Source organism: Osmerus eperlanus, chromosome 21 (genome assembly GCF_963692335.1).
Source record: "Osmerus eperlanus chromosome 21, fOsmEpe2.1, whole genome shotgun sequence".
NCBI classification, from domain to species: domain Eukaryota; kingdom Metazoa; phylum Chordata; class Actinopteri; order Osmeriformes; family Osmeridae; genus Osmerus; species Osmerus eperlanus.
This window is the reverse complement of record NC_085038.1, coordinates 11,915,240-11,940,064: the sequence shown is the minus strand read 5'-3', so window position 1 is coordinate 11,940,064 and position 24,825 is coordinate 11,915,240. Positions and strand designations below refer to the sequence as shown.

The following is a 24,825-nucleotide window of genomic DNA, read 5'->3' as shown; positions in this document are numbered from 1 at the left end:
AACTGGCAAGATTTAGTTTCTTACGCAGGGGAATCGATACTCGCAATCCCTGTGAGATTCAAATTGATGTCAAGTTTTCAGTCGAACCAGACTGTACTCATGCTGACGCTCACAAGTTCCCCAACGAGGAACTCAACATGGGGGATTAGCTCAAATGGTAGAGCGCTCGCTTAGCATGCGAGAGGTAGCGGGATCGATGCCCGCATCCTCCATAGGTGATGCTGTTTAACTGGCAAGATTTAGTTTCTTACGCAGGGGAATCGATACTCGCAATCCCTGTGAGATTCAAATTGATGTCAAGTAAGCAGTCGAACCAGACTGTACTCATGCTGACGCTCACAAGTTCCCCAACGAGGAACTCAACATGGGGGATTAGCTCAAATGCTAGAGTGCTCGCTTAGCATGCGAGAGGTAGCGGGATCGATGCCCGCATCCTCCATAGGTGATGCTGTTTAACTGGCAAGATTTAGTTTCTTACGCAGGGGAATCGATACTCGCAATCCCTGTGAGATTCAAATTGATGTCAAGTAAGCAGTCGAACCAGAACGTACTCATGCTGACGCTCACAAGTTCCCCAACGAGGAACTCAACATGGGGGATTAGCACAAATGGTAGAGTGCTCGCTTAGCATGCGAGAGGTAGCGGGATCGATGCCCGCATCCTCCATAGGTGATGCTGTTTAACTGGCAAGATTTAGTTTCTTTCCAAAGCAACATTTACAAGAATCGCATTGGCATGAAGGATGACGACACGATTGGCCTAATACAATTTGGGTCCTCATGCTGATGCTAACAAGTTCCCCAACGAGGAGCTTAATATGGGGGAATTAGCTCAAGTGGCAGAGCGCTTGCTTCGCATGCGAGAGGCAGCGGGATCGATGCCTGCATTCTCCAACATCTTTTTCATTGAAAAATGGAGCTCTGTTCCACAACAACCTTTGCACGTGTTTCGGAAAAGCAGCTCCAAAGTGTGGGACAATTCAACTATCCCAGGTAGAAGCAAGGGAAGTGCGAGTTAGCTCAAATGCTGCAGCGCTTCCTTTGCCTGTCATATGCAGGGGAATCGATACTCGCAATCCCTGTGAGATTCAAATTGATGTCAAGTAAGCAGTCGAACCAGACTGTACTCATGCTGACGCTCACAAGTTCCCCAACGAGGAACTCAACATGGGGGATTAGCTCAAATGGTAGAGCGCTCGCTTAGCATGCGAGAGGTAGCGGGATCGATGCCCGCATCCTCCATAGGTGATGCTGTTTAACTGGCAAGATTTAGTTTCTTACGCAGGGGAATCGATACTCGCAATCCCTGTGAGATTCAAATTGATGTCAAGTAAGCAGTCAAACCAGACTGTACTCATGCTGACGCTCACAAGTTCCCCAACGAGGAACTCAACATGGGGGATTAGCTCAAATGGTAGAGCGCTCGCTTAGCATGCGAGAGGTAGCGGGATCGATGCCCGCATCCTCCATAGGTGATGCTGTTTAACTGGCAAGATTTAGTTTCTTACGCAGGGGAATCGATACTCGCAATCCCTGTGAGATTCAAATTGATGTCAAGTAAGCAGTCGAACCAGACTGTACTCATGCTGACGCTCACAAGTTCCCCAACGAGGAACTCAACATGGGGGATTAGCTCAAATGGTAGAGCGCTCGCTTAGCATGCGAGAGGTAGCGGGATCGATGCCCGCATCCTCCATAGGTGATGCTGTTTAACTGGCAAGATTTAGTTTCTTACGCAGGGGAATCGATACTCGCAATCCCTGTGAGATTCAAATTGATGTCAAGTTTTCAGTCGAACCAGACTGTACTCATGCTGACGCTCACAAGTTCCCCAACGAGGAACTCAACATGGGGGATTAGCTCAAATGGTAGAGCGCTCGCTTAGCATGCGAGAGGTAGCGGGATCGATGCCCGCATCCTCCATAGGTGATGCTGTTTAACTGGCAAGATTTAGTTTCTTACGCAGGGGAATCGATACTCGCAATCCCTGTGAGATTCAAATTGATGTCAAGTAAGCAGTCGAACCAGACTGTACTCATGCTGACGCTCACAAGTTCCCCAACGAGGAACTCAACATGGGGGATTAGCTCAAATGCTAGAGTGCTCGCTTAGCATGCGAGAGGTAGCGGGATCGATGCCCGCATCCTCCATAGGTGATGCTGTTTAACTGGCAAGATTTAGTTTCTTACGCAGGGGAATCGATACTCGCAATCCCTGTGAGATTCAAATTGATGTCAAGTAAGCAGTCGAACCAGAACGTACTCATGCTGACGCTCACAAGTTCCCCAACGAGGAACTCAACATGGGGGATTAGCTCAAATGGTAGAGCGCTCGCTTAGCATGCGAGAGGTAGCGGGATCGATGCCCGCATCCTCCATAGGTGATGCTGTTTAACTGGCAAGATTTAGTTTCTTACGCAGGGGAATCGATACTCGCAATCCCTGTGAGATTCAAATTGATGTCAAGTAAGCAGTCGAACCAGACTGTACTCATGCTGACGCTCACAAGTTCCCCAACGAGGAACTCAACATGGGGGATTAGCTCAAATGGTAGAGCGCTCGCTTAGCATGCGAGAGGTAGCGGGATCGATGCCCGCATCCTCCATAGGTGATGCTGTTTAACTGGCAAGATTTAGTTTCTTACGCAGGGGAATCGATACTCGCAATCCCTGTGAGATTCAAATTGATGTCAAGTAAGCAGTCGAACCAGACTGTACTCATGCTGACGCTCACAAGTTCCCCAACGAGGAACTCAACATGGGGGATTAGCTCAAATGGTAGAGCGCTCGCTTAGCATGCGAGAGGTAGCGGGATCGATGCCCGCATCCTCCATAGGTGATGCTGTTTAACTGGCAAGATTTAGTTTCTTACGCAGGGGAATCGATACTCGCAATCCCTGTGAGATTCAAATTGATGTCAAGTAAGCAGTCGAACCAGACTGTACTCATGCTGACGCTCACAAGTTCCCCAACGAGGAACTCAACATGGGGGATTAGCTCAAATGGTAGAGCGCTCGCTTAGCATGCGAGAGGTAGCGGGATCGATGCCCGCATCCTCCATAGGTGATGCTGTTTAACTGGCAAGATTTAGTTTCTTACGCACGGGAATCGATACTCGCAATCCCTGTGAGATTCAAATTGATGTCAAGTAAGCAGTCGAACCAGAACGTACTCATGCTGACGCTCACAAGTTCCCCAACGAGGAACTCAACATGGGGGATTAGCTCAAATGGTAGAGCGCTCGCTTAGCATGCGAGAGGTAGCGGGATCGATGCCCGCATCCTCCATAGGTGATGCTGTTTAACTGGCAAGATTTAGTTTCTTTCCAAAGTAACATTTACAAGAATCGCATTGGCATGAAGGACGACGACACGATTGGCCTAATACAATTTGGGTCCTCATGCTAATGCTAACAAGTTCCCCAACGAGGAGCTTAATATGGGGGAATTAGCTCAAGTGGTAGAGCGCTTGCTTCGCATGCGAGAGGCAGCGGGATCGATGTCCGCATTCTCCAACAGCTTTTTCATTGAAAAATGGAGCTCCGTTCCACAACAACCTTTGCACGTGTTTCGGAAAAGCAGCTCCAAAGTGTGGGACAATTCAACTCTCCCAGGTAGAAGCAAGGGAAGTGCGAGTTAGCTCAAATGCTGCAGCACTTCCTTTGCCTGTCATATGCAGGGGAATCGATACTCGCAATCCCTGTGAGATTCAAATTGATGTCAAGTAAGCAGTCGAACCAGACTGTACTCATGCTGACGCTCACAAGTTCCCCAACGAGGAACTCAACATGGGGGATTAGCTCAAATGGTAGAGCGCTCGCTTAGCATGCGAGAGGTAGCGGGATCGATGCCCGCATCCTCCATAGGTGATGCTGTTTAACTGGCAAGATTTAGTTTCTTACGCAGGGGAATCGATACTCGCAATCCCTGTGAGATTCAAATTGATGTCAAGTAAGCAGTCGAACCAGACTGTACTCATGCTGACGCTCACAAGTTCCCCAACGAGGAACTCAACATGGGGGATTAGCTCAAATGGTAGAGCGCTCGCTTAGCATGCGAGAGGTAGCGGGATCGATGCCCGCATCCTCCATAGGTGATGCTGTTTAACTGGCAAGATTTAGTTTCTTACGCAGGGGAATCGATACTCGCAATCCCTGTGAGATTCAAATTGATGTCAAGTAAGCAGTCGAACCAGACTGTACTCATGCTGACGCTCACAAGTTCCCCAACGAGGAACTCAACATGGGGGATTAGCTCAAATGGTAGAGCGCTCGCTTTGCATGCGAGAGGTAGCGGGATCGATGCCCGCATCCTCCATAGGTGATGCTGTTTAACTGGCAAGATTTAGTTTCTTTTCAAAGTAACATTTACAAGAATCGCATTGGCATGAAGGACGACGACACGATTGGCCTAATACAATTTGGGTCCTCATGCTGATGCTAACAAGTTCCCCAACAAGGAGCTTAATATGGGGGAATTAGCTCAAGTGGTAGAGCGCTTGCTTCGCATGCGAGAGGCAGCGGGATCGATGCCCGCATTCTCCAACAGCTTTTTCATTGAAAAATGGAGCTCCGTTCCACAACAACCTTTGCACGTGTTTCGGAAAAGCAGCTCCAAAGTGTGGGACAATTCAACTATCCCAGGTAGAAGCAAGGGAAGTGCGAGTTAGCTCAAATGCTGCAGCGCTTCCTTTGCCTGTCATATGCAGGGGAATCGATACTCGCAATCCCTGTGAGATTCAAATTGATGTCAAGTAAGCAGTCGAACCAGACTGTACTCATGCTGACGCTCACAAGTTCCCCAACGAGGAACTCAACATGGGGGATTAGCTCAAATGGTAGAGCGCTCGCTTAGCATGCGAGAGGTAGCGGGATCGATGCCCGCATCCTCCATAGGTGATGCTGTTTAACTGGCAAGATTTAGTTTCTTACGCAGGGGAATCGATACTCGCAATCCCTGTGAGATTCAAATTGATGTCAAGTAAGCAGTCGAACCAGACTGTACTCATGCTGACGCTCACAAGTTCCCCAACGAGGAACTCAACATGGGGGATTAGCTCAAATGCTAGAGTGCTCGCTTAGCATGCGAGAGGTAGCGGGATCGATGCCCGCATCCTCCATAGGTGATGCTGTTTAACTGGCAAGATTTAGTTTCTTACGCAGGGGAATCGATACTCGCAATCCCTGTGAGATTCAAATTGATGTCAAGTAAGCAGTCGAACCAGACTGTACTCATGCTGACGCTCACAAGTTCCCCAACGAGGAACTCAACATGGGGGATTAGCTCAAATGGTAGAGCGCTCGCTTAGCATGCGAGAGGTAGCGGGATCGATGCCCGCATCCTCCATAGGTGATGCTGTTTAACTGGCAAGATTTAGTTTCTTTCCAAAGTAACATTTACAAGAATCGCATTGGCATGAAGGACGACGACACGATTGGCCTAATACAATTTGGGTCCTCATGCTAATGCTAACAAGTTCCCCAACGAGGAGCTTAATATGGGGGAATTAGCTCAAGTGGTAGAGCGCTTGCTTCGCATGCGAGAGGCAGCGGGATCGATGCCCGCATTCTCCAACAGCTTTTTCATTGAAAAATGGAGCTCCGTTCCACAACAACCTTTGCACGTGTTTCTGAAAAGCAGCTCCAAAGTGTGGGACAATTCAACTCTCCCAGGTAGAAGCAAGGGAAGTGCGAGTTAGCTCAAATGCTGCAGCGCTTCCTTTGCCTGTCATATGCAGGGGAATCGATACTCGCAATCCCTGTGAGATTCAAATTGATGTCAAGTAAGCAGTCGAACCAGATTGTACTCATGCTGACGCTCACAAGTTCCCCAACGAGGAACTCAACATGGGGGATTAGCTCAAATGGTAGAGTGCTCGCTTAGCATGCGAGAGGTAGCGGGATCGATGCCCGCATCCTCCATAGGTGATGCTGTTTAACTGGCAAGATTTAGTTTCTTTCCAAAGCAACATTTACAAGAATCGCATTGGCATGAAGGATGACGACACGATTGGCCTAATACAATTTGGGTCCTCATGCTGATGCTAACAAGTTCCCCAACGAGGAGCTTAATATGGGGGAATTAGCTCAAGTGGCAGAGCGCTTGCTTCGCATGCGAGAGGCAGCGGGATCGATGCCTGCATTCTCCAACATCTTTTTCATTGAAAAATGGAGCTCTGTTCCACAACAACCTTTGCACGTGTTTCGGAAAAGCAGCTCCAAAGTGTGGGACAATTCAACTATCCCAGGTAGAAGCAAGGGAAGTGCGAGTTAGCTCAAATGCTGCAGCGCTTCCTTTGCCTGTCATATGCAGGGGAATCGATACTCGCAATCCCTGTGAGATTCAAATTGATGTCAAGTAAGCAGTCGAACCAGACTGTACTCATGCTGACGCTCACAAGTTCCCCAACGAGGAACTCAACATGGGGGATTAGCTCAAATGGTAGAGCGCTCGCTTAGCATGCGAGAGGTAGCGGGATCGATGCCCGCATCCTCCATAGGTGATGCTGTTTAACTGGCAAGATTTAGTTTCTTACGCAGGGGAATCGATACTCGCAATCCCTGTGAGATTCAAATTGATGTCAAGTAAGCAGTCAAACCAGACTGTACTCATGCTGACGCTCACAAGTTCCCCAACGAGGAACTCAACATGGGGGATTAGCTCAAATGGTAGAGCGCTCGCTTAGCATGCGAGAGGTAGCGGGATCGATGCCCGCATCCTCCATAGGTGATGCTGTTTAACTGGCAAGATTTAGTTTCTTACGCAGGGGAATCGATACTCGCAATCCCTGTGAGATTCAAATTGATGTCAAGTAAGCAGTCGAACCAGACTGTACTCATGCTGACGCTCACAAGTTCCCCAACGAGGAACTCAACATGGGGGATTAGCTCAAATGCTAGAGTGCTCGCTTAGCATGCGAGAGGTAGCGGAATCGATGCCCGCATCCTCCATAGGTGATGCTGTTTAACTGGCAAGATTTAGTTTCTTACGCAGGGGAATCGATACTCGCAATCCCTGTGAGATTCAAATTGATGTCAAGTAAGCAGTCGAACCAGAACGTACTCATGCTGACGCTCACAAGTTCCCCAACGAGGAACTCAACATGGGGGATTAGCTCAAATGGTAGAGCGCTCGCTTAGCATGCGAGAGGTAGCGGGATCGATGCCCGCATCCTCCATAGGTGATGCTGTTTAACTGGCAAGATTTAGTTTCTTACGCAGGGGAATCGATACTCGCAATCCCTGTGAGATTCAAATTGATGTCAAGTAAGCAGTCGAACCAGACTGTACTCATGCTGACGCTCACAAGTTCCCCAACGAGGATGTCAACATGGGGGATTAGCTCAAATGGTAGAGCGCTCGCTTAGCATGCGAGAGGTAGCGGGATCGATGCCCGCATCCTCCATAGGTGATGCTGTTTAACTGGCAAGATTTAGTTTCTTACGCAGGGGAATCGATACTCGCAATCCCTGTGAGATTCAAATTGATGTCAAGTAAGCAGTCGAACCAGACTGTACTCATGCTGACGCTCACAAGTTCCCCAACGAGGAACTCAACATGGGGGATTAGCTCAAATGGTAGAGCGCTCGCTTAGCATGCGAGAGGTAGTGGGATCGATGCCCGCATCCTCCATAGGTGATGCTGTTTAACCGGCAAGATTTAGTTTCTTACGCAGGGGAATCGATACTCGCAATCCCTGTGAGATTCAAATTGATGTCAAGTAAGCAGTCGAACCAGACTGTACTCATGCTGACGCTCACAAGTTCCCCAACGAGGAACTCAACATGGGGGATTAGCTCAAATGGTAGAGCGCTCGCTTAGCATGCGAGAGGTAGCGGGATCGATGCCCGCATCCTCCATAGGTGATGCTGTTTAACTGGCAAGATTTAGTTTCTTACGCAGGGGAATCGATACTCGCAATCCCTGTGAGATTCAAATTGATGTCAAGTAAGCAGTCGAACCAGACTGTACTCATGCTGACGCTCACAAGTTCCCCAACGAGGAACTCAACATGGGGGATTAGCTCAAATGGTAGAGCGCTCGCTTAGCATGCGAGAGGTAGCGGGATCGATGCCCGCATCCTCCATAGGTGATGCTGTTTAACTGGCAAGATTTAGTTTCTTACGCACGGGAATCGATACTCGCAATCCCTGTGAGATTCAAATTGATGTCAAGTAAGCAGTCGAACCAGACTGTACTCATGCTGACGCTCACAAGTTCCCCAACGAGGAACTCAACATGGGGGATTAGCTCAAATGGTAGAGCGCTCGCTTAGCATGCGAGAGGTAGCGGGATCGATGCCCGCATCCTCCATAGGTGATGCTGTTTAACTGGCAAGATTTAGTTTCTTTCCAAAGTAACATTTACAAGAATCGCATTGGCATGAAGGACGACGACACGATTGGCCTAATACAATTTGGGTCCTCATGCTAATGCTAACAAGTTCCCCAACGAGGAGCTTAATATGGGGGAATTAGCTCAAGTGGTAGAGCGCTTGCTTCGCATGCGAGAGGCAGCGGGATCGATGTCCGCATTCTCCAACAGCTTTTTCATTGAAAAATGGAGCTCCGTTCCACAACAACCTTTGCACGTGTTTCGGAAAAGCAGCTCCAAAGTGTGGGACAATTCAACTCTCCCAGGTAGAAGCAAGGGAAGTGCGAGTTAGCTCAAATGCTGCAGCACTTCCTTTGCCTGTCATATGCAGGGGAATCGATACTCGCAATCCCTGTGAGATTCAAATTGATGTCAAGTAAGCAGTCGAACCAGAACGTACTCATGCTGACGCTCACAAGTTCCCCAACGAGGAACTCAACATGGGGGATTAGCTCAAATGGTAGAGCGCTCGCTTAGCATGCGAGAGGTAGCGGGATCGATGCCCGCATCCTCCATAGGTGATGCTGTTTAACTGGCAAGATTTAGTTTCTTACGCAGGGGAATCGATACTCGCAATCCCTGTGAGATTCAAATTGATGTCAAGTAAGCAGTCGAACCAGACTGTACTCATGCTGACGCTCACAAGTTCCCCAACGAGGAACTCAACATGGGGGATTAGCTCAAATGGTAGAGCGCTCGCTTAGCATGCGAGAGGTAGCGGGATCGATGCCCGCATCCTCCATAGGTGATGCTGTTTAACTGGCAAGATTTAGTTTCTTACGCAGGGGAATCGATACTCGCAATCCCTGTGAGATTCAAATTGATGTCAAGTAAGCAGTCGAACCAGACTGTACTCATGCTGACGCTCACAAGTTCCCCAACGAGGATGTCAACATGGGGGATTAGCTCAAATGGTAGAGCGCTCGCTTAGCATGCGAGAGGTAGCGGGATCGATGCCCGCATCCTCCATAGGTGATGCTGTTTAACTGGCAAGATTTAGTTTCTTACGCAGGGGAATCGATACTCGCAATCCCTGTGAGATTCAAATTGATGTCAAGTAAGCAGTCGAACCAGACTGTACTCATGCTGACGCTCACAAGTTCCCCAACGAGGAACTCAACATGGGGGATTAGCTCAAATGGTAGAGCGCTCGCTTAGCATGCGAGAGGTAGCGGGATCGATGCCCGCATCCTCCATAGGTGATGCTGTTTAACTGGCAAGATTTAGTTTCTTACGCAGGGGAATCGATACTCGCAATCCCTGTGAGATTCAAATTGATGTCAAGTAAGCAGTCGAACCAGACTGTACTCATGCTGACGCTCACAAGTTCCCCAACGAGGAACTCAACATGGGGGATTAGCTCAAATGGTAGAGCGCTCGCTTAGCATGCGAGAGGTAGCGGGATCGATGCCCGCATCCTCCATAGGTAATGCTGTTTAACTGGCAAGATTTAGTTTCTTACGCAGGGGAATCGATACTCGCAATCCCTGTGAGATTCAAATTGATGTCAAGTAAGCAGTCGAACCAGACTGTACTCATGCTGACGCTCACAAGTTCCCCAACGAGGAACTCAACATGGGGGATTAGCTCAAATGGTAGAGCGCTCGCTTTGCATGCGAGAGGTAGCGGGATCGATGCCCGCATCCTCCATAGGTGATGCTGTTTAACTGGCAAGATTTAGTTTCTTTTCAAAGTAACATTTACAAGAATCGCATTGGCATGAAGGACGACGACACGATTGGCCTAATACAATTTGGGTCCTCATGCTGATGCTAACAAGTTCCCCAACAAGGAGCTTAATATGGGGGAATTAGCTCAAGTGGTAGAGCGCTTGCTTCGCATGCGAGAGGCAGCGGGATCGATGCCCGCATTCTACAACAGCTTTTTCATTGAAAAATGGAGCTCCGTTCCACAACAACCTTTGCACGTGTTTCTGAAAAGCAGCTCCAAAGTGTGAGACAATTCAACTCTCCCAGGTAGAAGCAAGGGAAGTGCGAGTTAGCTCAAATGCTGCAGCGCTTCCTTTGCCTGTCATATGCAGGGGAATCGATACTCGCAATCCCTGTGAGATTCAAATTGATGTCAAGTAAGCAGTCGAACCAGATTGTACTCATGCTGACGCTCACAAGTTCCCCAACGAGGAACTCAACATGGGGGATTAGCTCAAATGGTAGAGTGCTCGCTTAGCATGCGAGAGGTAGCGGGATCGATGCCCGCATCCTCCATAGGTGATGCTGTTTAACTGGCAAGATTTAGTTTCTTTCCAAAGCAACATTTACAAGAATCGCATTGGCATGAAGGATGACGACACGATTGGCCTAATACAATTTGGGTCCTCATGCTGATGCTAACAAGTTCCCCAACGAGGAGCTTAATATGGGGGAATTAGCTCAAGTGGCAGAGCGCTTGCTTCGCATGCGAGAGGCAGCGGGATCGATGCCTGCATTCTCCAACATCTTTTTCATTGAAAAATGGAGCTCTGTTCCACAACAACTTTTGCACGTGTTTCGGAAAAGCAGCTCCAAAGTGTGGGACAATTCAACTATCCCAGGTAGAAGCAAGGGAAGTGCGAGTTAGCTCAAATGCTGCAGCGCTTCCTTTGCCTGTCATATGCAGGGGAATCGATACTCGCAATCCCTGTGAGATTCAAATTGATGTCAAGTAAGCAGTCGAACCAGACTGTACTCATGCTGACGCTCACAAGTTCCCCAACGAGGAACTCAACATGGGGGATTAGCTCAAATGGTAGAGCGCTCGCTTAGCATGCGAGAGGTAGCGGGATCGATGCCCGCATCCTCCATAGGTGATGCTGTTTAACTGGCAAGATTTAGTTTCTTACGCAGGGGAATCGATACTCGCAATCCCTCTGAGATTCAAATTGATGTCAAGTAAGCAGTCGAACCAGACTGTACTCATGCTGACGCTCACAAGTTCCCCAACGAGGAACTCAACATGGGGAATTAGCTCAAATGGTAGAGCGCTCGCTTTGCATGCGAGAGGTAGCGGGATCGATGCCCGCATCCTCCATAGGTGATGCTGTTTAACTGGCAAGATTTAGTTTCTTTCCAAAGTAACATTTACAAGAATCGCATTGGCATGAAGGACGACGACACGATTGGCCTAATACAATTTGGGTCCTCATGCTAATGCTAACAAGTTCCCCAATGAGGAGCTTAATATGGGGGAATTAGCTCAAGTGGTAGAGCGCTTGCTTCGCATGCGAGAGGCAGCGGGATCGATGCCCGCTTTCTCCAACAGCTTTTTCATTGAAAAATGGAGCTCCGTTCCACAACAACCTTTGCACGTGTTTCGGAAAAGCAGCTCCAAAGTGTGGGACAATTCAACTCTCCCAGGTAGAAGCAAGGGAAGTGCGAGTTAGCTCAAATGCTGCAGCACTTCCTTTGCCTGTCATATGCAGGGGAATCGATACTCGCAATCCCTGTGAGATTCAAATTGATGTCAAGTAAGCAGTCGAACCAGACTGTACTCATGCTGACGCTCACAAGTTCCCCAACGAGGAACTCAACGTGGGGGATTAGCTCAAATGGTAGAGCGCTCGCTTAGCATGCGAGAGGTAGCGGGATCGATGCCCGCATCCTCCATAGGTGATGCTGTTTAACTGGCAAGATTTAGTTTCTTACGCAGGGGAATCGATACTCGCAATCCCTCTGAGATTCAAATTGATGTCAAGTAAGCAGTCGAACCAGACTGTACTCATGCTGACGCTCACAAGTTCCCCAACGAGGAACTCAACATGGGGGATTAGCTCAAATGGTAGAGCGCTCGCTTTGCATGCGAGAGGTAGCGGGATCGATGCCCGCATCCTCCATAGGTGATGCTGTTTAACTGGCAAGATTTAGTTTCTTACGCAGGGGAATCGATACTCGCAATCCCTGTGAGATTCAAATTGATGTCAAGTAAGCAGTCGAACCAGACTGTACTCATGCTGACGCTCACAAGTTCCCCAACGAGGAACTCAACATGGGGGATTAGCTCAAATGGTAGAGCGCTCGCTTAGCATGCGAGAGGTAGCGGGATCGATGCCCGCATCCTCCATAGGTGATGCTGTTTAACTGGCAAGATTTAGTTTCTTTCCAAAGTAACATTTACAAGAATCGCATTGGCATGAAGGACGACGACACGATTGGCCTAATACAATTTGGGTCCTCATGCTAATGCTAACAAGTTCCCCAACGAGGAGCTTAATATGGGGGAATTAGCTCAAGTGGTAGAGCGCTTGCTTCGCATGCGAGAGGCAGCGGGATCGATGTCCGCATTCTCCAACAGCTTTTTCATTGAAAAATGGAGCTCCGTTCCACAACAACCTTTGCACGTGTTTCGGAAAAGCAGCTCCAAAGTGTGGGACAATTCAACTCTCCCAGGTAGAAGCAAGGGAAGTGCGAGTTAGCTCAAATGCTGCAGCACTTCCTTTGCCTGTCATATGCAGGGGAATCGATACTCGCAATCCCTGTGAGATTCAAATTGATGTCAAGTAAGCAGTCGAACCAGACTGTACTCATGCTGACGCTCACAAGTTCCCCAACGAGGAACTCAACGTGGGGGATTAGCTCAAATGGTAGAGCGCTCGCTTAGCATGCGAGAGGTAGCGGGATCGATGCCCGCATCCTCCATAGGTGATGCTGTTTAACTGGCAAGATTTAGTTTCTTACGCAGGGGAATCGATACTCGCAATCCCTCTGAGATTCAAATTGATGTCAAGTAAGCAGTCGAACCAGACTGTACTCATGCTGACGCTCACAAGTTCCCCAACGAGGAACTCAACATGGGGGATTAGCTCAAATGGTAGAGCGCTCGCTTTGCATGCGAGAGGTAGCGGGATCGATGCCCGCATCCTCCATAGGTGATGCTGTTTAACTGGCAAGATTTAGTTTCTTACGCAGGGGAATCGATACTCGCAATCCCTGTGAGATTCAAATTGATGTCAAGTAAGCAGTCGAACCAGACTGTACTCATGCTGACGCTCACAAGTTCCCCAACGAGGAACTCAACATGGGGGATTAGCTCAAATGGTAGAGCGCTCGCTTAGCATGCGAGAGGTAGCGGGATCGATGCCCGCATCCTCCATAGGTGATGCTGTTTAACTGGCAAGATTTAGTTTCTTTCCAAAGTAACATTTACAAGAATCGCATTGGCATGAAGGACGACGACACGATTGGCCTAATACAATTTGGGTCCTCATGCTAATGCTAACAAGTTCCCCAACGAGGAGCTTAATATGGGGGAATTAGCTCAAGTGGTAGAGCGCTTGCTTCGCATGCGAGAGGCAGCGGGATCGATGTCCGCATTCTCCAACAGCTTTTTCATTGAAAAATGGAGCTCCGTTCCACAACAACCTTTGCACGTGTTTCGGAAAAGCAGCTCCAAAGTGTGGGACAATTCAACTCTCCCAGGTAGAAGCAAGGGAAGTGCGAGTTAGCTCAAATGCTGCAGCACTTCCTTTGCCTGTCATATGCAGGGGAATCGATACTCGCAATCCCTGTGAGATTCAAATTGATGTCAAGTAAGCAGTCGAACCAGACTGTACTCATGCTGACGCTCACAAGTTCCCCAACGAGGAACTCAACATGGGGGATTAGCTCAAATGGTAGAGCGCTCGCTTAGCATGCGAGAGGTAGCGGGATCGATGCCCGCATCCTCCATAGGTGATGCTGTTTAACTGGCAAGATTTAGTTTCTTACGCAGGGGAATCGATACTCGCAATCCCTCTGAGATTCAAATTGATGTCAAGTAAGCAGTCGAACCAGACTGTACTCATGCTGACGCTCACAAGTTCCCCAACGAGGAACTCAACATGGGGGATTAGCTCAAATGGTAGAGCGCTCGCTTTGCATGCGAGAGGTAGCGGGATCGATGCCCGCATCCTCCATAGGTGATGCTGTTTAACTGGCAAGATTTAGTTTCTTTCCAAAGTAACATTTACAAGAATCGCATTGGCATGAAGGACGACGACACGATTGGCCTAATACAATTTGGGTCCTCATGCTAATGCTAACAAGTTCCCCAATGAGGAGCTTAATATGGGGGAATTAGCTCAAGTGGTAGAGCGCTTGCTTCGCATGCGAGAGGCAGCGGGATCGATGCCCGCTTTCTCCAACAGCTTTTTCATTGAAAAATGGAGCTCCGTTCCACAACAACCTTTGCACGTGTTTCGGAAAAGCAGCTCCAAAGTGTGGGACAATTCAACTCTCCCAGGTAGAAGCAAGGGAAGTGCGAGTTAGCTCAAATGCTGCAGCACTTCCTTTGCCTGTCATATGCAGGGGAATCGATACTCGCAATCCCTGTGAGATTCAAATTGATGTCAAGTAAGCAGTCGAACCAGACTGTACTCATGCTGACGCTCACAAGTTCCCCAACGAGGAACTCAACATGGGGGATTAGCTCAAATGGTAGAGCGCTCGCTTAGCATGCGAGAGGTAGCGGGATCGATGCCCGCATCCTCCATAGGTGATGCTGTTTAACTGGCAAGATTTAGTTTCTTACGCAGGGGAATCGATACTCGCAATCCCTGTGAGATTCAAATTGATGTCAAGTAAGCAGTCGAACCAGACTGTACTCATGCTGACGCTCACAAGTTCCCCAACGAGGAACTCAACATGGGGGATTAGCTCAAATGGTAGAGCGCTCGCTTAGCATGCGAGAGGTAGCGGGATCGATGCCCGCATCCTCCATAGGTGATGCTGTTTAACTGGCAAGATTTAGTTTCTTACGCAGGGGAATCGATACTCGCAATCCCTCTGAGATTCAAATTGATGTCAAGTAAGCAGTCGAACCAGACTGTACTCATGCTGACGCTCACAAGTTCCCCAACGAGGAACTCAACATGGGGGATTAGCTCAAATGGTAGAGCGCTCGCTTTGCATGCGAGAGGTAGCGGGATCGATGCCCGCATCCTCCATAGGTGATGCTGTTTAACTGGCAAGATTTAGTTTCTTTCCAAAGTAACATTTACAAGAATCGCATTGGCATGAAGGACGACGACACGATTGGCCTAATACAATTTGGGTCCTCATGCTAATGCTAACAAGTTCCCCAATGAGGAGCTTAATATGGGGGAATTAGCTCAAGTGGTAGAGCGCTTGCTTCGCATGCGAGAGGCAGCGGGATCGATGCCCGCTTTCTCCAACAGCTTTTTCATTGAAAAATGGAGCTCCGTTCCACAACAACCTTTGCACGTGTTTCGGAAAAGCAGCTCCAAAGTGTGGGACAATTCAACTCTCCCAGGTAGAAGCAAGGGAAGTGCGAGTTAGCTCAAATGCTGCAGCACTTCCTTTGCCTGTCATATGCAGGGGAATCGATACTCGCAATCCCTGTGAGATTCAAATTGATGTCAAGTAAGCAGTCGAACCAGACTGTACTCATGCTGACGCTCACAAGTTCCCCAACGAGGAACTCAACATGGGGGATTAGCTCAAATGGTAGAGCGCTCGCTTAGCATGCGAGAGGTAGCGGGATCGATGCCCGCATCCTCCATAGGTGATGCTGTTTAACTGGCAAGATTTAGTTTCTTACGCAGGGGAATCGATACTCGCAATCCCTGTGAGATTCAAATTGATGTCAAGTAAGCAGTCGAACCAGACTGTACTCATGCTGACGCTCACAAGTTCCCCAACGAGGAACTCAACATGGGGGATTAGCTCAAATGGTAGAGCGCTCGCTTAGCATGCGAGAGGTAGCGGGATCGTTGCCCGCATCCTCCATAGGTGATGCTGTTTAACTGGCAAGATTTAGTTTCTTACGCAGGGGAATCGATACTCGCAATCCCTGTGAGATTCAAATTGATGTCAAGTAAGCAGTAGAACCAGATTGTACTCATGCTGACGCTCACAAGTTCCCCAACGAGGAACTCAACATGGGGGATTAGCTCAAATGGTAGAGTGCTCGCTTAGCATGCGAGAGGTAGCGGGATCGATGCCTGCATCCTCCATAGGTGATGCTGTTTAACTGGCAAGATTTAGTTTCTTTCCAAAGTAACATTTACAAGAATCGCATTGGCATGAAGGACGACGACACGATTGGCCTAATACAATTTGGGTCCTCATGCTAATGCTAACAAGTTCCCCAATGAGGAGCTTAATATGGGGGAATTAGCTCAAGTGGTAGAGCGCTTGCTTCGCATGCGAGAGGCAGCGGGATCGATGCCCGCTTTCTCCAACAGCTTTTTCATTGAAAAATGGAGCTCCGTTCCACAACAACCTTTGCACGTGTTTCGGAAAAGCAGCTCCAAAGTGTGGGACAATTCAACTCTCCCAGGTAGAAGCAAGGGAAGTGCGAGTTAGCTCAAATGCTGCAGCGCTTCCTTTGCCTGTCATATGCAGGGGAATCGATACTCGCAATCCCTGTGAGATTCAAATTGATGTCAAGTTTTCAGTCGAACCAGACTGTACTCATGCTGACGCTCACAAGTTCCCCAACGAGGAACTCAACATGGGGGATTAGCTCAAATGGTAGAGCGCTCGCTTAGCATGCGAGAGGTAGCGGGATCGATGCCCGCATCCTCCATAGGTGATGCTGTTTAACTGGCAAGATTTAGTTTCTTACGCAGGGGAATCGATACTCGCAATCCCTGTGAGATTCAAATTGATGTCAAGTAAGCAGTCGAACCAGACTGTACTCATGCTGACGCTCACAAGTTCCCCAACGAGGAACTCAACATGGGGGATTAGCTCAAATGGTAGAGCGCTCGCTTAGCATGCGAGAGGTAGCGGGATCGATGCCCGCATCCTCCATAGGTGATGCTGTTTAACTGGCAAGATTTAGTTTCTTTCCAAAGTAACATTTACAAGAATCGCATTGGCATGAAGGACGACGACACGATTGGCCTAATACAATTTGGGTCCTCATGCTAATGCTAACAAGTTCCCCAACGAGGAGCTTAATATGGGGGAATTAGCTCAAGTGGTAGAGCGCTTGCTTCGCATGCGAGAGGCAGCGAGATCGGTGTCCGCATTCTCCAACAGCTTTTTCATTGAAAAATGGAGCTCCGTTCCACAACAACCTTTGCACGTGTTTCGGAAAAGCAGCTCCAAAGTGTGGGACAATTCAACTCTCCCAGGTAGAAGCAAGGGAAGTGCGAGTTAGCTCAAATGCTGCAGCACTTCCTTTGCCTGTCATATGCAGGGGAATCGATACTCGCAATCCCTGTGAGATTCAAATTGATGTCAAGTAAGCAGTCGAACCAGACTGTACTCATGCTGACGATCACAAGTTCCCCAACGAGGAACTCAACATGGGGGATTAGCTCAAATGGTAGAGCGCTCGCTTAGCATGCGAGAGGTAGCGGGATCGATGCCCGCATCCTCCATAGGTGATGCTGTTTAACTGGCAAGATTTAGTTTCTTACGCAGGGGAATCGATACTCGCAATCCCTGTGAGATTCAAATTGATGTCAAGTAAGCAGTCGAACCAGACTGTACTCATGCTGACGCTCACAAGTTCCCCAACGAGGAACTCAACATGGGGGATTAGCTCAAATGGTAGAGTGCTCGCTTAGCATGCGAGAGGTAGCGGGATCGATGCCCGCATCCTCCATAGGTGATGCTGTTTAACTGGCAAGATTTAGTTTCTTTCCAAAGCAACATTTACAAGAATCGCATTGGCATGAAGGATGACGACACGATTGGCCTAATACAATTTGGGTCCTCATGCTGATGCTAACAAGTTCCCCAACGAGGAGCTTAATATGGGGGAATTAGCTCAAGTGGCAGAGCGCTTGCTTCGCATGCGAGAGGCAGCGGGATCGATGCCTGCATTCTCCAACATCTTTTTCATTGAAAAATGGAGCTCTGTTCCACAACAACCTTTGCACGTGTTTCGGAAAAGCAGCTCCAAAGTGTGGGACAATTCAACTATCCCAGGTAGAAGCAAGGGAAGTGCGAGTTAGCTCAAATGCTGCAGCGCTTCCTTTGCCTGTCATATGCAGGGGAATCGATACTCGCAATCCCTGTGAGATTCAAATTGATGTCAAGTAAGCAGTCGAACCAGACTGTACTCATGCTGACGCTCACAAGTTCCCCAACGAGGAACTCAACATGGGGGATTAGCTCAAATGGTAGAGCGCTCGCTTAGCATGCGAGAGGTAGCGGGATCGATGCCCGCATCCTCCATAGGTGATGCTGTTTAACTGGCAAGATTTAGTTTCTTACGCAGGGGAATCGATACTCGCAATCCCTGTGAGATTCAAATTGATGTCAAGTAAGCAGTCGAACCAGACTGTACTCATGCTGACGCTCACAAGTTCCCCAACGAGGAACTCAACATGGGGGATTAGCTCAAATGGTAGAGCGCTCGCTTAGCATGCGAGAGGTAGCGGGATCGATGCCCGCATCCTCCATAGGTGATGCTGTTTAACTGGCAAGATTTAGTTTCTTACGCAGGGGAATCGATACTCGCAATCCCTGTGAGATTCAAATTGATGTCAAGTAAGCAGTCGAACCAGACTGTACTCATGCTGACGCTCACAAGTTCCCCAACGAGGAACTCAGCATGGGGGATTAGCTCAAATGCTAGAGTGCTCGCTTAGCATGCGAGAGGTAGCGGGATCGATGCCCGCATCCTCCATAGGTGATGCTGTTTAACTGGCAAGATTTAGTTTCTTACGCAGGGGAATCGATACTCGCAATCCCTGTGAGATTCAAATTGATGTCAAGTAAGCAGTCGAACCAGACTGTACTCATGCTGACGCTCACAAGTTCCCCAACGAGGAACTCAACATGGGGGATTAGCTCAAATGGTAGAGCGCTCGCTTTGCATGCGAGAGGTAGCGGGATCGATGCCCGCATCCTCCATAGGTGATGCTGTTTAACTGGCAAGATTTAGTTTCTTTTCAAAGTAACATTTACAAGAATCGCATTGGCATGAAGGACGACGACACGATTGGCCTAATACAATTTGGGTCCTCATGCTGATGCTAACAAGTTCCCCAACAAGGAGCTTAATATGGGGGAATTAGCTCAAGTGGTAGAGCGCTTGCTTCGCATGCGAGAGGCAGCGGGATCGATGCCCGCATTCTCCAACAGCTTTTTCATTGAAAAATGGAGCTCCGTTCCACAACAACCTTTGCACGTGTTTCTGAAAAGCAGCTCCAAAGTGTGGGACAATTCAACTCTCCCAGGTAGAAGCAAGGGAAGTGCGAGTTAGCTCAAATGCTGCAGCGCTTCCTTTGCCTGTCATATGCAGGGGAATCGATACTCGCAATCCCTGTGAGATTCAAATTGATGTCAAGTAAGCAGTCGAACCAGATTGTACTCATGCTGACGCTCACAAGTTCCCCAACGAGGAACTCAACATGGGGGATTAGCTCAAATGGTAGAGTGCTCGCTTAGCATGCGAGAGGTAGCGGGATCGATGCCCGCATCCTCCATAGGTGATGCTGTTTAACTGGCAAGATTTAGTTTCTTTCCAAAGCAACATTTACAAGAATCGCATTGGCATGAAGGATGACGACACGATTGGCCTAATACAATTTGGGTCCTCATGCTGATGCTAACAAGTTCCCCAACGAGGAGCTTAATATGGGGGAATTAGCTCAAGTGGCAGAGCGCTTACTTCGCATGCGAGAGGCAGCGGGATCGATGCCTGCATTCTCCAACATCTTTTTCATTGAAAAATGGAGCTCTGTTCCACAACAACCTTTGCACGTGTTTCGGAAAAGCAGCTCCAAAGTGTGGGACAATTCAACTATCCCAGGTAGAAGCAAGGGAAGTGCGAGTTAGCTCAAATGCTGCAGCGCTTCCTTTGCGAGTCATATGCAGGGGAATCGATACTCGCAATCCCTGTGAGATTCAAATTGATGTCAAGTAAGCAGTCGAACCAGACTGTACTCATGCTGACGCTCACAAGTTCCCCAACGAGGAACTCAACATGGGGGATTAGCTCAAATGGTAGAGTGCTCGCTTAGCATGCGAGAGGTAGCGGGATCGATGCCCGCATCCTCCATAGGTGATGCTGTTTAACTGGCAAGATTTAGTTTCTTTCCAAAGCAACATTTACAAGAATCGCATTGGCATGAAGGATGACGACACGATTGGCCTAATACAATTTGGGTCCTCATGCTGATGCTAACAAGTTCCCCAACGAGGAGCTTAATATGGGGGAATTAGCTCAAGTGGCAGAGCGCTTGCTTCGCATGCGAGAGGCAGCGGGATCGATGCCTGCATTCTCCAACATCTTTTTCATTGAAAAATGGAGCTCTGTTCCACAACAACCTTTGCACGTGTTTCGGAAAAGCAGCTCCAAAGTGTGGGACAATTCAACTATCCCAGGTAGAAGCAAGGGAAGTGCGAGTTAGCTCAAATGCTGCAGCGCTTCCTTTGCCTGTCATATGCAGGGGAATCGATACTCGCAATCCCTGTGAGATTCAAATTGATGTCAAGTAAGCAGTCGAACCAGACTGTACTCATGCTGACGCTCACAAGTTCCCCAACGAGGAACTCAACATGGGGGATTAGCTCAAATGGTAGAGCGCTCGCTTAGCATGCGAGAGGTAGCGGGATCGATGCCCGCATCCTCCATAGGTGATGCTGTTTAACTGGCAAGATTTAGTTTCTTACGCAGGGGAATCGATACTCGCAATCCCTGTGAGATTCAAATTGATGTCAAGTAAGCAGTCGAACCAGACTGTACTCATGCTGACGCTCACAAGTTCCCCAACGAGGAACTCAACATGGGGGATTAGCTCAAATGGTAGAGCGCTCGCTTAGCATGCGAGAGGTAGCGGGATCGATGCCCGCATCCTCCATAGGTGATGCTGTTTAACTGGCAAGATTTAGTTTCTTACGCAGGGGAATCGATACTCGCAATCCCTGTGAGATTCAAATTGATGTCAAGTAAGCAGTCGAACCAGACTGTACTCATGCTGACGCTCACAAGTTCCCCAACGAGGAACTCAGCATGGGGGATTAGCTCAAATGCTAGAGTGCTCGCTTAGCATGCGAGAGGTAGCGGGATCGATGCCCGCATCCTCCATAGGTGATGCTGTTTAACTGGCAAGATTTAGTTTCTTACGCAGGGGAATCGATACTCGCAATCCCTGTGAGATTCAAATTGATGTCAAGTAAGCAGTCGAACCAGACTGTACTCATGCTGACGCTCACAAGTTCCCCAACGAGGAACTCAACATGGGGGATTAGCTCAAATGGTAGAGCGCTCGCTTTGCATGCGAGAGGTAGCGGGATCGATGCCCGCATCCTCCATAGGTGATGCTGTTTAACTGGCAAGATTTAGTTTCTTTTCAAAGTAACATTTACAAGAATCGCATTGGCATGAAGGACGACGACACGATTGGCCTAATACAATTTGGGTCCTCATGCTGATGCTAACAAGTTCCCCAACAAGGAGCTTAATATGGGGGAATTAGCTCAAGTGGTAGAGCGCTTGCTTCGCATGCGAGAGGCAGCGGGATCGATGCCCGCATTCTCCAACAGCTTTTTCATTGAAAAATGGAGCTCCGTTCCACAACAACCTTTGCACGTGTTTCTGAAAAGCAGCTCCAAAGTGTGGGACAATTCAACTCTCCCAGGTAGAAGCAAGGGAAGTGCGAGTTAGCTCAAATGCTGCAGCGCTTCCTTTGCCTGTCATATGCAGGGGAATCGATACTCGCAATCCCTGTGAGATTCAAATTGATGTCAAGTAAGCAGTCGAACCAGATTGTACTCATGCTGACGCTCACAAGTTCCCCAACGAGGAACTCAACATGGGGGATTAGCTCAAATGGTAGAGTGCTCGCTTAGCATGCGAGAGGTAGCGGGATCGATGCCCGCATCCTCCATAGGTGATGCTGTTTAACTGGCAAGATTTAGTTTCTTTCCAAAGCAACATTTACAAGAATCGCATTGGCATGAAGGATGACGACACGATTGGCCTAATACAATTTGGGTCCTCATGCTGATGCTAACAAGTTCCCCAACGAGGAGCTTAATATGGGGGAATTAGCTCAAGTGGCAGAGCGCTTACTTCGCATGCGAGAGGCAGCGGGATCGATGCCTGCATTCTCCAACATCTTTTTCATTGAAAAATGGAGCTCTGTTCCACAACAACCTTTGCACGTGTTTCGGAAAAGCAGCTCCAAAGTGTGGGACAATTCAACTATCCCAGGTAGAAGCAAGGGAAGTGCGAGTTAGCTCAAATGCTGCAGCGCTTCCTTTGCGAGTCATATGCAGGGGAATCGATACTCGCAATCCCTGTGAGATTCAAATTGATGTCAAGTAAGCAGTCGAACCAGACTGTACTCATGCTGACGCTCACAAGTTCCCCAACGAGGAACTCAACATGGGGGATTAGCTCAAATGGTAGAGTGCTCGCTTAGCATGCGAGAGGTAGCGGGATCGATGCCCGCATCCTCCATAGGTGATGCTGTTTAACTGGCAAGATTTAGTTTCTTACGCAGGGGAATCGATACTCGCAATCCCTGTGAGATTCAAATTGATGTCAAGTAAGCAGTCGAACCAGACTGTACTCATGCTGACGCTCACAAGTTCCCCAACGAGGAACTCAGCATGGGGGATTAGCTCAAATGCTAGAGTGCTCGCTTAGCATGCGAGAGGTAGCGGGATCGATGCCCGCATCCTCCATAGGTGATGCTGTTTAACTGGCAAGATTTAGTTTCTTACGCAGGGGAATCGATACTCGCAATCCCTGTGAGATTCAAATTGATGTCAAGTAAGCAGTCGAACCAGACTGTACTCATGCTGACGCTCACAAGTTCCCCAACGAGGAACTCAACATGGGGGATTAGCTCAAATGGTAGAGCGCTCGCTTTGCATGCGAGAGGTAGCGGGATCGATGCCCGCATCCTCCATAGGTGATGCTGTTTAACTGGCAAGATTTAGTTTCTTTTCAAAGTAACATTTACAAGAATCGCATTGGCATGAAGGACGACGACACGATTGGCCTAATACAATTTGGGTCCTCATGCTGATGCTAACAAGTTCCCCAACAAGGAGCTTAATATGGGGGAATTAGCTCAAGTGGTAGAGCGCTTGCTTCGCATGCGAGAGGCAGCGGGATCGATGCCCGCATTCTCCAACAGCTTTTTCATTGAAAAATGGAGCTCCGTTCCACAACAACCTTTGCACGTGTTTCTGAAAAGCAGCTCCAAAGTGTGGGACAATTCAACTCTCCCAGGTAGAAGCAAGGGAAGTGCGAGTTAGCTCAAATGCTGCAGCGCTTCCTTTGCCTGTCATATGCAGGGGAATCGATACTCGCAATCCCTGTGAGATTCAAATTGATGTCAAGTAAGCAGTCGAACCAGATTGTACTCATGCTGACGCTCACAAGTTCCCCAACGAGGAACTCAACATGGGGGATTAGCTCAAATGGTAGAGTGCTCGCTTAGCATGCGAGAGGTAGCGGGATCGATGCCCGCATCCTCCATAGGTGATGCTGTTTAACTGGCAAGATTTAGTTTCTTTCCAAAGCAACATTTACAAGAATCGCATTGGCATGAAGGATGACGACACGATTGGCCTAATACAATTTGGGTCCTCATGCTGATGCTAACAAGTTCCCCAACGAGGAGCTTAATATGGGGGAATTAGCTCAAGTGGCAGAGCGCTTACTTCGCATGCGAGAGGCAGCGGGATCGATGCCTGCATTCTCCAACATCTTTTTCATTGAAAAATGGAGCTCTGTTCCACAACAACCTTTGCACGTGTTTCGGAAAAGCAGCTCCAAAGTGTGGGACAATTCAACTATCCCAGGTAGAAGCAAGGGAAGTGCGAGTTAGCTCAAATGCTGCAGCGCTTCCTTTGCGAGTCATATGCAGGGGAATCGATACTCGCAATCCCTGTGAGATTCAAATTGATGTCAAGTAAGCAGTCGAACCAGACTGTACTCATGCTGACGCTCACAAGTTCCCCAACGAGGAACTCAACATGGGGGATTAGCTCAAATGGTAGAGTGCTCGCTTAGCATGCGAGAGGTAGCGGGATCGATGCCCGCATCCTCCATAGGTGATGCTGTTTAACTGGCAAGATTTAGTTTCTTTCCAAAGCAACATTTACAAGAATCGCATTGGCATGAAGGATGACGACACGATTGGCCTAATACAATTTGGGTCCTCATGCTGATGCTAACAAGTTCCCCAACGAGGAGCTTAATATGGGGGAATTAGCTCAAGTGGCAGAGCGCTTGCTTCGCATGCGAGAGGCAGCGGGATCGATGCCTGCATTCTCCAACATCTTTTTCATTGAAAAATGGAGCTCTGTTCCACAACAACCTTTGCACGTGTTTCGGAAAAGCAGCTCCAAAGTGTGGGACAATTCAACTATCCCAGGTAGAAGCAAGGGAAGTGCGAGTTAGCTCAAATGCTGCAGCGCTTCCTTTGCCTGTCATATGCAGGGGAATCGATACTCGCAATCCCTGTGAGATTCAAATTGATGTCAAGTAAGCAGTCGAACCAGACTGTACTCATGCTGACGCTCACAAGTTCCCCAACGAGG

General features: G+C 48.5%; 67 non-coding genes across 67 annotated transcripts; all 67 read left to right on the top strand.

Moving 5' to 3' along the window:
• The first annotated feature begins 139 nt into the window (after window positions 1-139).
• Window positions 140-212, top strand: trnaa-agc (transfer RNA alanine (anticodon AGC)). Its single transcript has one exon. It is a non-coding gene; the product is annotated as a tRNA-Ala (tRNA).
• Window positions 213-1,168: 956 nt separating this feature from the next.
• Window positions 1,169-1,241, top strand: trnaa-agc (transfer RNA alanine (anticodon AGC)). Its single transcript has one exon. It is a non-coding gene; the product is annotated as a tRNA-Ala (tRNA).
• Window positions 1,242-1,395: 154 nt separating this feature from the next.
• On the top strand, window positions 1,396-1,468 carry trnaa-agc (transfer RNA alanine (anticodon AGC)). The gene has a single exon. It is a non-coding gene; the product is annotated as a tRNA-Ala (tRNA).
• A 154-nt stretch (window positions 1,469-1,622) lies between these two features.
• Window positions 1,623-1,695, top strand: trnaa-agc (transfer RNA alanine (anticodon AGC)). The gene has a single exon. It is a non-coding gene; the product is annotated as a tRNA-Ala (tRNA).
• Window positions 1,696-1,849: 154 nt separating this feature from the next.
• Window positions 1,850-1,922, top strand: trnaa-agc (transfer RNA alanine (anticodon AGC)). The gene has a single exon. It is a non-coding gene; the product is annotated as a tRNA-Ala (tRNA).
• Window positions 1,923-2,303: 381 nt separating this feature from the next.
• On the top strand, window positions 2,304-2,376 carry trnaa-agc (transfer RNA alanine (anticodon AGC)). The gene has a single exon. It is a non-coding gene; the product is annotated as a tRNA-Ala (tRNA).
• A 154-nt stretch (window positions 2,377-2,530) lies between these two features.
• On the top strand, window positions 2,531-2,603 carry trnaa-agc (transfer RNA alanine (anticodon AGC)). The gene has a single exon. It is a non-coding gene; the product is annotated as a tRNA-Ala (tRNA).
• A 154-nt stretch (window positions 2,604-2,757) lies between these two features.
• trnaa-agc (transfer RNA alanine (anticodon AGC)) lies at window positions 2,758-2,830 on the top strand. Its single transcript has one exon. It is a non-coding gene; the product is annotated as a tRNA-Ala (tRNA).
• A 154-nt stretch (window positions 2,831-2,984) lies between these two features.
• trnaa-agc (transfer RNA alanine (anticodon AGC)) lies at window positions 2,985-3,057 on the top strand. The gene has a single exon. It is a non-coding gene; the product is annotated as a tRNA-Ala (tRNA).
• A 154-nt stretch (window positions 3,058-3,211) lies between these two features.
• On the top strand, window positions 3,212-3,284 carry trnaa-agc (transfer RNA alanine (anticodon AGC)). The gene has a single exon. It is a non-coding gene; the product is annotated as a tRNA-Ala (tRNA).
• Window positions 3,285-3,786: 502 nt separating this feature from the next.
• trnaa-agc (transfer RNA alanine (anticodon AGC)) lies at window positions 3,787-3,859 on the top strand. The gene has a single exon. It is a non-coding gene; the product is annotated as a tRNA-Ala (tRNA).
• Window positions 3,860-4,013: 154 nt separating this feature from the next.
• On the top strand, window positions 4,014-4,086 carry trnaa-agc (transfer RNA alanine (anticodon AGC)). Its single transcript has one exon. It is a non-coding gene; the product is annotated as a tRNA-Ala (tRNA).
• Window positions 4,087-4,240: 154 nt separating this feature from the next.
• Window positions 4,241-4,313, top strand: trnaa-ugc (transfer RNA alanine (anticodon UGC)). Its single transcript has one exon. It is a non-coding gene; the product is annotated as a tRNA-Ala (tRNA).
• A 154-nt stretch (window positions 4,314-4,467) lies between these two features.
• trnaa-cgc (transfer RNA alanine (anticodon CGC)) lies at window positions 4,468-4,540 on the top strand. Its single transcript has one exon. It is a non-coding gene; the product is annotated as a tRNA-Ala (tRNA).
• A 275-nt stretch (window positions 4,541-4,815) lies between these two features.
• On the top strand, window positions 4,816-4,888 carry trnaa-agc (transfer RNA alanine (anticodon AGC)). The gene has a single exon. It is a non-coding gene; the product is annotated as a tRNA-Ala (tRNA).
• Window positions 4,889-5,269: 381 nt separating this feature from the next.
• trnaa-agc (transfer RNA alanine (anticodon AGC)) lies at window positions 5,270-5,342 on the top strand. The gene has a single exon. It is a non-coding gene; the product is annotated as a tRNA-Ala (tRNA).
• Window positions 5,343-5,496: 154 nt separating this feature from the next.
• On the top strand, window positions 5,497-5,569 carry trnaa-cgc (transfer RNA alanine (anticodon CGC)). Its single transcript has one exon. It is a non-coding gene; the product is annotated as a tRNA-Ala (tRNA).
• Window positions 5,570-5,844: 275 nt separating this feature from the next.
• Window positions 5,845-5,917, top strand: trnaa-agc (transfer RNA alanine (anticodon AGC)). Its single transcript has one exon. It is a non-coding gene; the product is annotated as a tRNA-Ala (tRNA).
• Window positions 5,918-6,419: 502 nt separating this feature from the next.
• On the top strand, window positions 6,420-6,492 carry trnaa-agc (transfer RNA alanine (anticodon AGC)). Its single transcript has one exon. It is a non-coding gene; the product is annotated as a tRNA-Ala (tRNA).
• A 154-nt stretch (window positions 6,493-6,646) lies between these two features.
• On the top strand, window positions 6,647-6,719 carry trnaa-agc (transfer RNA alanine (anticodon AGC)). Its single transcript has one exon. It is a non-coding gene; the product is annotated as a tRNA-Ala (tRNA).
• A 381-nt stretch (window positions 6,720-7,100) lies between these two features.
• On the top strand, window positions 7,101-7,173 carry trnaa-agc (transfer RNA alanine (anticodon AGC)). Its single transcript has one exon. It is a non-coding gene; the product is annotated as a tRNA-Ala (tRNA).
• Window positions 7,174-7,327: 154 nt separating this feature from the next.
• trnaa-agc (transfer RNA alanine (anticodon AGC)) lies at window positions 7,328-7,400 on the top strand. The gene has a single exon. It is a non-coding gene; the product is annotated as a tRNA-Ala (tRNA).
• A 154-nt stretch (window positions 7,401-7,554) lies between these two features.
• Window positions 7,555-7,627, top strand: trnaa-agc (transfer RNA alanine (anticodon AGC)). The gene has a single exon. It is a non-coding gene; the product is annotated as a tRNA-Ala (tRNA).
• A 154-nt stretch (window positions 7,628-7,781) lies between these two features.
• Window positions 7,782-7,854, top strand: trnaa-agc (transfer RNA alanine (anticodon AGC)). Its single transcript has one exon. It is a non-coding gene; the product is annotated as a tRNA-Ala (tRNA).
• A 154-nt stretch (window positions 7,855-8,008) lies between these two features.
• trnaa-agc (transfer RNA alanine (anticodon AGC)) lies at window positions 8,009-8,081 on the top strand. Its single transcript has one exon. It is a non-coding gene; the product is annotated as a tRNA-Ala (tRNA).
• Window positions 8,082-8,235: 154 nt separating this feature from the next.
• On the top strand, window positions 8,236-8,308 carry trnaa-agc (transfer RNA alanine (anticodon AGC)). Its single transcript has one exon. It is a non-coding gene; the product is annotated as a tRNA-Ala (tRNA).
• A 502-nt stretch (window positions 8,309-8,810) lies between these two features.
• On the top strand, window positions 8,811-8,883 carry trnaa-agc (transfer RNA alanine (anticodon AGC)). Its single transcript has one exon. It is a non-coding gene; the product is annotated as a tRNA-Ala (tRNA).
• A 154-nt stretch (window positions 8,884-9,037) lies between these two features.
• trnaa-agc (transfer RNA alanine (anticodon AGC)) lies at window positions 9,038-9,110 on the top strand. The gene has a single exon. It is a non-coding gene; the product is annotated as a tRNA-Ala (tRNA).
• Window positions 9,111-9,264: 154 nt separating this feature from the next.
• Window positions 9,265-9,337, top strand: trnaa-agc (transfer RNA alanine (anticodon AGC)). The gene has a single exon. It is a non-coding gene; the product is annotated as a tRNA-Ala (tRNA).
• Window positions 9,338-9,491: 154 nt separating this feature from the next.
• trnaa-agc (transfer RNA alanine (anticodon AGC)) lies at window positions 9,492-9,564 on the top strand. Its single transcript has one exon. It is a non-coding gene; the product is annotated as a tRNA-Ala (tRNA).
• Window positions 9,565-9,718: 154 nt separating this feature from the next.
• trnaa-agc (transfer RNA alanine (anticodon AGC)) lies at window positions 9,719-9,791 on the top strand. The gene has a single exon. It is a non-coding gene; the product is annotated as a tRNA-Ala (tRNA).
• Window positions 9,792-9,945: 154 nt separating this feature from the next.
• Window positions 9,946-10,018, top strand: trnaa-ugc (transfer RNA alanine (anticodon UGC)). The gene has a single exon. It is a non-coding gene; the product is annotated as a tRNA-Ala (tRNA).
• A 502-nt stretch (window positions 10,019-10,520) lies between these two features.
• Window positions 10,521-10,593, top strand: trnaa-agc (transfer RNA alanine (anticodon AGC)). Its single transcript has one exon. It is a non-coding gene; the product is annotated as a tRNA-Ala (tRNA).
• Window positions 10,594-11,095: 502 nt separating this feature from the next.
• Window positions 11,096-11,168, top strand: trnaa-agc (transfer RNA alanine (anticodon AGC)). Its single transcript has one exon. It is a non-coding gene; the product is annotated as a tRNA-Ala (tRNA).
• Window positions 11,169-11,322: 154 nt separating this feature from the next.
• On the top strand, window positions 11,323-11,395 carry trnaa-ugc (transfer RNA alanine (anticodon UGC)). The gene has a single exon. It is a non-coding gene; the product is annotated as a tRNA-Ala (tRNA).
• Window positions 11,396-11,897: 502 nt separating this feature from the next.
• On the top strand, window positions 11,898-11,970 carry trnaa-agc (transfer RNA alanine (anticodon AGC)). Its single transcript has one exon. It is a non-coding gene; the product is annotated as a tRNA-Ala (tRNA).
• Window positions 11,971-12,124: 154 nt separating this feature from the next.
• On the top strand, window positions 12,125-12,197 carry trnaa-ugc (transfer RNA alanine (anticodon UGC)). Its single transcript has one exon. It is a non-coding gene; the product is annotated as a tRNA-Ala (tRNA).
• A 154-nt stretch (window positions 12,198-12,351) lies between these two features.
• Window positions 12,352-12,424, top strand: trnaa-agc (transfer RNA alanine (anticodon AGC)). The gene has a single exon. It is a non-coding gene; the product is annotated as a tRNA-Ala (tRNA).
• A 502-nt stretch (window positions 12,425-12,926) lies between these two features.
• Window positions 12,927-12,999, top strand: trnaa-agc (transfer RNA alanine (anticodon AGC)). The gene has a single exon. It is a non-coding gene; the product is annotated as a tRNA-Ala (tRNA).
• Window positions 13,000-13,153: 154 nt separating this feature from the next.
• trnaa-ugc (transfer RNA alanine (anticodon UGC)) lies at window positions 13,154-13,226 on the top strand. Its single transcript has one exon. It is a non-coding gene; the product is annotated as a tRNA-Ala (tRNA).
• A 154-nt stretch (window positions 13,227-13,380) lies between these two features.
• trnaa-agc (transfer RNA alanine (anticodon AGC)) lies at window positions 13,381-13,453 on the top strand. Its single transcript has one exon. It is a non-coding gene; the product is annotated as a tRNA-Ala (tRNA).
• A 502-nt stretch (window positions 13,454-13,955) lies between these two features.
• trnaa-agc (transfer RNA alanine (anticodon AGC)) lies at window positions 13,956-14,028 on the top strand. The gene has a single exon. It is a non-coding gene; the product is annotated as a tRNA-Ala (tRNA).
• A 154-nt stretch (window positions 14,029-14,182) lies between these two features.
• Window positions 14,183-14,255, top strand: trnaa-ugc (transfer RNA alanine (anticodon UGC)). The gene has a single exon. It is a non-coding gene; the product is annotated as a tRNA-Ala (tRNA).
• A 502-nt stretch (window positions 14,256-14,757) lies between these two features.
• On the top strand, window positions 14,758-14,830 carry trnaa-agc (transfer RNA alanine (anticodon AGC)). Its single transcript has one exon. It is a non-coding gene; the product is annotated as a tRNA-Ala (tRNA).
• Window positions 14,831-14,984: 154 nt separating this feature from the next.
• On the top strand, window positions 14,985-15,057 carry trnaa-agc (transfer RNA alanine (anticodon AGC)). The gene has a single exon. It is a non-coding gene; the product is annotated as a tRNA-Ala (tRNA).
• Window positions 15,058-15,211: 154 nt separating this feature from the next.
• On the top strand, window positions 15,212-15,284 carry trnaa-ugc (transfer RNA alanine (anticodon UGC)). Its single transcript has one exon. It is a non-coding gene; the product is annotated as a tRNA-Ala (tRNA).
• A 502-nt stretch (window positions 15,285-15,786) lies between these two features.
• On the top strand, window positions 15,787-15,859 carry trnaa-agc (transfer RNA alanine (anticodon AGC)). Its single transcript has one exon. It is a non-coding gene; the product is annotated as a tRNA-Ala (tRNA).
• A 956-nt stretch (window positions 15,860-16,815) lies between these two features.
• On the top strand, window positions 16,816-16,888 carry trnaa-agc (transfer RNA alanine (anticodon AGC)). Its single transcript has one exon. It is a non-coding gene; the product is annotated as a tRNA-Ala (tRNA).
• Window positions 16,889-17,042: 154 nt separating this feature from the next.
• Window positions 17,043-17,115, top strand: trnaa-agc (transfer RNA alanine (anticodon AGC)). Its single transcript has one exon. It is a non-coding gene; the product is annotated as a tRNA-Ala (tRNA).
• A 502-nt stretch (window positions 17,116-17,617) lies between these two features.
• Window positions 17,618-17,690, top strand: trnaa-agc (transfer RNA alanine (anticodon AGC)). The gene has a single exon. It is a non-coding gene; the product is annotated as a tRNA-Ala (tRNA).
• A 154-nt stretch (window positions 17,691-17,844) lies between these two features.
• On the top strand, window positions 17,845-17,917 carry trnaa-agc (transfer RNA alanine (anticodon AGC)). The gene has a single exon. It is a non-coding gene; the product is annotated as a tRNA-Ala (tRNA).
• A 502-nt stretch (window positions 17,918-18,419) lies between these two features.
• On the top strand, window positions 18,420-18,492 carry trnaa-agc (transfer RNA alanine (anticodon AGC)). The gene has a single exon. It is a non-coding gene; the product is annotated as a tRNA-Ala (tRNA).
• Window positions 18,493-18,646: 154 nt separating this feature from the next.
• trnaa-agc (transfer RNA alanine (anticodon AGC)) lies at window positions 18,647-18,719 on the top strand. The gene has a single exon. It is a non-coding gene; the product is annotated as a tRNA-Ala (tRNA).
• A 381-nt stretch (window positions 18,720-19,100) lies between these two features.
• On the top strand, window positions 19,101-19,173 carry trnaa-ugc (transfer RNA alanine (anticodon UGC)). The gene has a single exon. It is a non-coding gene; the product is annotated as a tRNA-Ala (tRNA).
• Window positions 19,174-19,327: 154 nt separating this feature from the next.
• On the top strand, window positions 19,328-19,400 carry trnaa-cgc (transfer RNA alanine (anticodon CGC)). The gene has a single exon. It is a non-coding gene; the product is annotated as a tRNA-Ala (tRNA).
• Window positions 19,401-19,675: 275 nt separating this feature from the next.
• trnaa-agc (transfer RNA alanine (anticodon AGC)) lies at window positions 19,676-19,748 on the top strand. The gene has a single exon. It is a non-coding gene; the product is annotated as a tRNA-Ala (tRNA).
• A 502-nt stretch (window positions 19,749-20,250) lies between these two features.
• Window positions 20,251-20,323, top strand: trnaa-agc (transfer RNA alanine (anticodon AGC)). Its single transcript has one exon. It is a non-coding gene; the product is annotated as a tRNA-Ala (tRNA).
• A 502-nt stretch (window positions 20,324-20,825) lies between these two features.
• Window positions 20,826-20,898, top strand: trnaa-agc (transfer RNA alanine (anticodon AGC)). The gene has a single exon. It is a non-coding gene; the product is annotated as a tRNA-Ala (tRNA).
• A 154-nt stretch (window positions 20,899-21,052) lies between these two features.
• On the top strand, window positions 21,053-21,125 carry trnaa-agc (transfer RNA alanine (anticodon AGC)). Its single transcript has one exon. It is a non-coding gene; the product is annotated as a tRNA-Ala (tRNA).
• A 381-nt stretch (window positions 21,126-21,506) lies between these two features.
• On the top strand, window positions 21,507-21,579 carry trnaa-ugc (transfer RNA alanine (anticodon UGC)). Its single transcript has one exon. It is a non-coding gene; the product is annotated as a tRNA-Ala (tRNA).
• Window positions 21,580-21,733: 154 nt separating this feature from the next.
• trnaa-cgc (transfer RNA alanine (anticodon CGC)) lies at window positions 21,734-21,806 on the top strand. The gene has a single exon. It is a non-coding gene; the product is annotated as a tRNA-Ala (tRNA).
• A 275-nt stretch (window positions 21,807-22,081) lies between these two features.
• trnaa-agc (transfer RNA alanine (anticodon AGC)) lies at window positions 22,082-22,154 on the top strand. The gene has a single exon. It is a non-coding gene; the product is annotated as a tRNA-Ala (tRNA).
• A 502-nt stretch (window positions 22,155-22,656) lies between these two features.
• Window positions 22,657-22,729, top strand: trnaa-agc (transfer RNA alanine (anticodon AGC)). Its single transcript has one exon. It is a non-coding gene; the product is annotated as a tRNA-Ala (tRNA).
• A 381-nt stretch (window positions 22,730-23,110) lies between these two features.
• trnaa-ugc (transfer RNA alanine (anticodon UGC)) lies at window positions 23,111-23,183 on the top strand. Its single transcript has one exon. It is a non-coding gene; the product is annotated as a tRNA-Ala (tRNA).
• Window positions 23,184-23,337: 154 nt separating this feature from the next.
• trnaa-cgc (transfer RNA alanine (anticodon CGC)) lies at window positions 23,338-23,410 on the top strand. Its single transcript has one exon. It is a non-coding gene; the product is annotated as a tRNA-Ala (tRNA).
• Window positions 23,411-23,685: 275 nt separating this feature from the next.
• Window positions 23,686-23,758, top strand: trnaa-agc (transfer RNA alanine (anticodon AGC)). The gene has a single exon. It is a non-coding gene; the product is annotated as a tRNA-Ala (tRNA).
• A 502-nt stretch (window positions 23,759-24,260) lies between these two features.
• Window positions 24,261-24,333, top strand: trnaa-agc (transfer RNA alanine (anticodon AGC)). Its single transcript has one exon. It is a non-coding gene; the product is annotated as a tRNA-Ala (tRNA).
• The last annotated feature ends 492 nt before the right edge of the window (window positions 24,334-24,825 follow it).